The sequence below is a fragment of the Macaca thibetana genome, chromosome 9 (genome assembly GCF_024542745.1).
Source record: "Macaca thibetana thibetana isolate TM-01 chromosome 9, ASM2454274v1, whole genome shotgun sequence".
NCBI lineage: Eukaryota > Metazoa > Chordata > Mammalia > Primates > Cercopithecidae > Macaca > Macaca thibetana.
The window spans coordinates 115,659,332-115,666,348 of NC_065586.1; the positions used below are offsets into that span (position 1 = coordinate 115,659,332).

General features: G+C 38.7%; 2 protein-coding genes across 4 annotated transcripts in view; both read right to left on the bottom strand.

The window, feature by feature from the left end:
- PRDX3 (peroxiredoxin 3) overlaps positions 1 to 7,017 on the bottom strand; it is a 497,514-nt gene that overhangs the window by 397,018 nt on the left and 93,479 nt on the right. The window lies entirely within an intron of this gene.
- Positions 1 to 7,017, bottom strand: part of RGS10 (regulator of G protein signaling 10) — a 738,227-nt gene that overhangs the window by 64,115 nt on the left and 667,095 nt on the right. The window lies entirely within an intron of this gene.

Consider the following 7,017-nt stretch of genomic DNA (forward strand, 5'->3'; position numbering starts at 1 on the left):
CACAACTGCAGAGTCTCAGAATCTACATTTTCACAAGCACCCCACCAATTCTGATCAAGTTCTACTCAAATAGAACACAAGGTAATGTTCTGGTTTCAAGAGGGAGACTAAAATACATGTTACTTTCATTTCCTCTATCATATTAATGCATTTAACATTTGCTGAACACCTACCACATGCCAAGAACTGTTACAAGTACTAGAATTTGTGTAGTTAACAAACCAAGTTCCCTGCCCTTGGAGAGCTTCAACCAAGGAATGAAGTTATCCATTTTTAAAAAATAAAATATAACCCTGGGTATAGTAAGTTAAATGTGGATTTTAAAGGACGTCCTAATCCTTGTCATTTTACTGAAAACGCTCAAAAGTAGCTATTGTAAAACAGTACCATTTGCCCAACATTCTAATACACAAGTAGAACCCATATTGCTAAATAAAAACATACCTTAAAGGAAACTGAAAAGAAACTATCAGGGCCATCTATCAGCAAACGTGTTGGTGATATTTTATTTTCAATAGGCTGGTAAGTCTCCTGGTAAGTCATCTAGTCTTGATAAAGTGTGTAGTCTTAAACCAGGAACATATTACATATCAACACCCCACCTGATTATCCATTCATGGCTTACTATACCTGCCCAGGATTGTCTAGTCTCACGTCAATGTGCTCCTGAATCAAGGACTTATCCCTCCTTCATCGTCCTTTGTCACTTTTTCCCCCGTCTGAACCCTTATTAAACAAAGTATGAGTTATGCCATCTGCTAAAATAAAACCTAGCCAGAGAAAGTTAAAAATGTTTTTCAAGTTTAGTCCTTTTCAAAAGGTAGCAAGCTAAGATGATTAAATGGGTAGTTCTCATTTTAAAAAAAGCTGTTAAGACTTACACATTAGCTTTATTTTTGTGAGCAAATGCAATCATACAAACCCAATATGGAACAACTCAACTCTTAACTTGTAACCAGTAAAGTGAACTGAATGTGAAAACCTGAAATTTATATAATAATTCTCAGAACATGCACAGTTGCATATGGCTACGTATTTCATGCTTTTTTTGTCTAGATGGTTTCAGACTTCTCTTTGCTGGTATACCAAAACCTAAGGAAGAAAGATAAAGGACAAGGAAAAAAAATTACACTTGGGCAAGTTATGGTATCTGCTGATTTTATACAGCAAAATCTGGTTTACCTTAACAATGCCATAATTCTATAGCACCATGACAACCAGGCTCTTTGCAAAACTCTTGTCAGTTCCCAAGAAGGAAGGAAAGTGAAAAGAGGAGACCCATGGGCAAGCTAAGCCCCGCTGGAAGATCAACTGGACAGCTCACTCCTGAGATTACTTTCCAGCATACAGTCGCCCTGGATTTCCTCTAACGCTATCCAAAAGCACTTCAGTTTTATTCATGTTTGCAAACTTTCCAAGCTGACTCCAAGACGTTATTAGCTATGGATCACTCCCAGGGGAACATCTCAGAGAAACAATGGTTAGTGAAATCTTAAAAGTGCAATAAATTGGAAAAGACAAAATTCAGCGTATGTATTTTGAGTTGGAAAGTTAAGGAAATAATTTATTGAATATACTTCTTTTGTCAGCGGTTACTCTGATATTTTTGTTTAAAAACCAAACCATCAAAGTTATATAGACTGTATCTCTCTCTTCCCCCAAACAAAAGTTTTTTTTTTTTGAGACGGAGTCTCACTCCGTCGCCCAGGCTGGAGTGCAGTGGCGTGGTCTGGGCTCGCTGCCAGCTCTGCCTCCCGGGTTCAAGCCATTCTCCTGCCTCAGCCTCCCGAGTAGCTGGGACTATAGGCAACCGCCACCTCGCCCGGCTAATTTTTTGTATTTTTAGTAGAGACGGGGTTTCACTGTGGTAGCCAGGAAGGTCTCGATCTCTTCACCTCTTGATCAGTCCGCCCTGGCCTCCCAAAGTGCTGGGATTACAAATGTAAGCCACTGCGCCCAGCCACAAAGCTTAATTCTATAAAAAGATCAATTGCTATCAATGCCTTTTTTCCCCTTAAAAAACAACAAATTATATACAGCTTTCATCTACCCCTATTTCCTAAATATAAATTTCTTTCACATTTAGAAATTCCAAAACCAAAAGTCATCTTTGCCCATAAAAGAAGTATTTGCACAAAGTACCTTATGAATTATAGTACCTGGCCTATCTGCACTATCTTTCAAAATAAAAATCAGTAAGTAGAAAATAGGAGGCCAGGTTTCATACTAATATTGCATTTCAAATTTTTTTTATTGTATTTTAGAGACAGAGTTTCACACTCTTGTTACCCAGGCTGGAGTGGCACAATCATGACTCACTGTAGCTTCGAACTCTTGGGCTCAAGTGATTCTCCCATCTTAACCTCCCAAAGTGCTGGGGTCACAGGCGTGAGCCACATCATGCCCAGCTGGAACAATAAAATGTTTAAGTTGGCCGAGCGAGGTGGCTCACGCCTGTAATCCCAGCACTTTGGGAGGCCGAGGCGGGTGGATCACCTGAGGTCAGGAGTTTAAGACCAGCCTGGTCAACATGGTGAAGCCCCGTTTCTACTAAAAATACCAAAAACTAGCTGGGCGTAGTGGCAGGCGCTTGTAATCCCAGCTACTCAGGAGGCTGAGACAGAAGAATCACTTGAACCCGGGAAGCGGAGGTTGCAATGAGCTGAGATTGCGCCATTGCACTCCAGCCTGGGCAACAAGAGCGAAACTCCATCTCAAAAAACAAGTTTAAGTTGTATTCACATAATTTCCTTGTTTGGAAATGGAATTGATGTGTCAATCTAATTTACAGCAACCTATTTAAACATAATCACTGGAATATTTTAATTTTTGAGACAGAGTCTTGCTTTGTTGCCCAGGCTGGGTTGTAGTGATGCAATCTCAGCACACTGCAAACTCCGCCTCCCAGCTTCGAGTGATTCTCCTGCCTTAGCCTCCCGAGTAACTGGGATCACAGGCACACCCACCACATCTGGCTAATTTGTGTATTTTTAGTAGAGATGGGTTTTTGCCATGCTGGCCAAGCTGGTATCGAACTCCCGACATCAAGTGATCTGCCCACCTCGGCCTCCCAAAGTGCTGGGATTACATGTGTGAGTCACTGTGCCTGGCCAATTACTAGAATATTTTATTACTGAACATAGCAGAATACACATTTAAGCAAAACCCTCATTTAGACCACGTAAAACAGTGAAGGCTTATAAAAACTAGTAAAAGTCTAAAGGAAATAGGTTTTGCATCTTTCCAGTACATAATAAAATTGCAAAGTCAATGTTTATAATGTATTAAGTAGAAGCCCAAATGCTAACTTTTAATGGGGAAAATTTAATTTGGACATACTAGTAAAGTATCTAAAACATTTATTAAATTATTTTTGTCAAGCATAATCTTTACTCATAGATATTACCAAAGAGTAACCTAGACAGTAAAATTAGTTCCCATATCTGAGAACTCCAAATTAATGAATTTAACCATATTAATATGAAATAGAGCATGCATTTTTAGAAGGATGCAAATTTCTACTCCTTCATATCCAGAGATTAAATTTTAATTCAACAAAGCTAATGGACATGTTAACACTTACATAGAACATGGAAATAGGTCCTGACTACATACATATTCCACATAACTTCCTGAAAACTTAAAACCTAGTTGCTTATTTCATGGCAGCCTGGAAGAATAATTATGTAATAAACGACAATAAGAAAAAGCCACTTATCATATAGTCTAGTCTTTATTGAAAGACTTACTTCAACTGTTGTTTACAGCTTTGGCTTAAGTTGGCCATTTTAGCCTCTCACTGCCAGCAGACATAAAAATCAAGTGGGAATGGCACGGGGGAAGGGAGTGGAAATACTAGTAGAGAAATTATTAGAACAAAGAATATGGCAGTCAAAAACACATCACCAAAATAAATCTCAAAATAATTATGAAATAAACATTTCCTTGCATGCCAAAAAAATCTCTGCTGATGTTTTTGATGAACAGGGTGAGGAGCAACGATTCTTAGGCTTAAATTGGATCAAGATAGCATTGGGTCAAGTTAACAGCCGTACTTTTAATTATTTTTTGAAATGTAGTCTCACTCTGTCGCCCAGGCTGGAGTGCAGTGGTGCAATTTCAGCTCACTGCAACCTCCACCTCCCAGGTTCAAGCAATTCTCCTGCCTCAGCCTCCCAAGTCGCTGGGACTACAGGTGCTCACCAACACATTCAGCTAACTTTTTTATTTGTAGTAGAGATGGGGTTTTACCATGTTGGCCACGCTGGTCTCGAACTCCTGACCTTAGGTGATCCATCACCCGCCTCGGCCTCCCAAAGTGCTGGGATTACAGGTGTGAACCACCATGGCCGGCTACAGTTGCATTTTTTGTTTTCTTTTGAGACTGAGTCTCGCTCGATTTCCCAGGCTGGAGTGCAATAGCGCAATCTTGGCTCACTGCAACCTCCGCCTCCTGGGTTCAAGCGGTTATCCTGCCTCAGCCTCCTGAGTAGTTGGGATTACAGGCACAGGTCACCACGCCTGTAATTTTGTATTTTTAGTGGAGATGGGGTTTTACCATGTTGGTCAGGCTGAGCCACTGCGCCCGGCCCAGTCGTAGTTTTTAAATGGTACATTTCATTTGGATAAGTAGCTTTGTATTTTAAAAACCACTTAATGGCCGGGTGCAGTGGCTCACGCCTGTAATCCCAGCACCTTGGGAGGCCAAGGCGGGTGGATAATGAGGTCAGGAGATTGAGACCATCCTGGCCAACATGGTGAAACCCTGTCTCTACTAAAAATACAAAAATTAGCCAGACATGGTGGCATGCATCTGTAGTCCCACCATCTACTTGGGAGGCTGAGGCAGAAGAATCGCTTAAACCCGGGAAGCGGAGGTTGCAGTGAGCCGAGATGGCACCACTGCATTCCAGCCTGGCAACAGAGCAAGCCGCCGCCTCAAAAAAAAAAAAGGGCCGGACGCTGTGGCTCACGCCTGTAATCCCAGCACTTTGGGAGACTGAGGTGGGCGGATCACAAGGTCAGGAGATTGAGACCATCCTGGCCAACAGGGTGAAACTCCATCTCTACTAAAAATACAAAAAAATTAGCTGGGCATGGTGGCACATGATTATAATCCTAGCTACTCAGGAGGCTGAGGCAGGAGAATCGCTTGAACCTGGGAAGTGGAGGCTGCAGTGAGCCAAGTTCTTGCCACTGTAGTCCAGCCTGGTGACAAGGCAAGACTCCGTCTTAAAAAAAAAAAAAAAACTTAACATGAAATAACTTCCATTAACTGATCATGAAATTTTGCCCTCTTTCAGATTAAGATGAAGGACACTTCAGTCACATGTTTACTGTGGCAATATAACTACTCTGGATAATTTTTATTAAATCATAGAATATACAGTCAGGAAACACTACAGCTATATTTAGCTGTTAGTTATCTCAATAAGCTACTTAATTTACTGGCAGACCAAAACAGGCATACTGAGCATTTTTAATTTTATCAATTAAAAAAAGTCTTCAGCTGTTCAAGTTTCACATATATTCATAAAATTTTTAACTCGGGGGCACAGTTAACATAATTTATTGAGTGTTCTCCCTATAAAATATAAATTAACTTTTCCAAAAACATTCCTCAAAGATACTATAAACAAAAGAAATAAGGGTATGTTTTATAACAGAAGAGTGTAATAGATGACCATTATGGTAAAAACTAAGGTGCCTTAAAAAAATTTGGCCCAACTATGAACTTTAGACCCTATGAATTTTTATGTTGAATACATTTGGCTATATTGCTAAGTGGGAAAAGGAGGAAAGTAATACCAAAATTATTGTGATCATCAATTTATAAAATCATCATTATTTTAAAGCTAATTGTAAGACTTCAAATGTTTAGAAAACAGTAATTTGTGGGTACCAATTGCATCTTACTACGTAACTGTAAAAGGCACTCTTTGGTGCCCAGGCCAGTATTTTGAATACATTGCCAAGACATTTGCACTCCCTAGCTCTGACAATTCAAATACATAGGATTTTATCTATTTTACATTCCTGTTTGATAGAAATTTGAGGCAAATTTTACCCACACAGCCTGAAAAATACCTTGAAAGCAAACCTCAGTCTTCTGCATCTTCCAACTGATTCCTTTACAAACTCTGCACACATACAACTTAAGCCTCTGCTCAGGCTTGTGATACCATGCACACTGCCCACAAGGAAAAAATTAATTGAAAATAAAAGCCACAACTCTGTGTACTATTTAAACTGAATGTCCAATTATAAATTGGTACATTGAAGTGTCTAAATAAGATGTTTTTAGCAATCTTGTTAAAAAAATTATTGGGCAAAATATATCTTAATTTTTAAAAACACCCCAAGATTTTTAAAAAACACTTGTACTATACAACTTATAGTAACCTTGAAATTGGTTTATAAGGTTTTAATCAAGGTATTTACATACCAAGTGATGTAAAGCAAAAAACAAAACAAAACAAAAAAAAAACAAAGCTAATTCCCAGTGACATTTTAGAACATACTAATGCATCAAAGATTTGTATGAAATTAAAATTAAGGCTTTTTCTGCACAATTTGTGTAATTTTAATTTTACATAGTAGCCAACCTTGGAAATGTCAGTCTTAACATTCTGATCAATCCACTGCATTCAATGCAGTGGAGTGTGTTAAGTGTTACTTCAAATAATTACATTGCTGCTACTTCTATGTTGAAGCATGCTTTTTAAACACTGTAGTTATTGAATATTTACAATGTGTATCATTTAAACTTCATGTAAAAGCACAAGTATGACTGTCTGACTTTAATACAAACACCATACTTGGAATTTCCCCCCAAAATGAAATGTAATATACTACAATTTTAATAATCGACACTTTTGGAAGTTTTAAAAATATGTTTAACGTGGACCACCGACATTTGCTCAAGTAACTCAAACAATGCTGTTCCTTTTTTAGGGTGCAAAACTTCAGTCTGGCTTCAGTTTCTTTAGGCATAGAGAAAGAAAATATTTCCTCCAA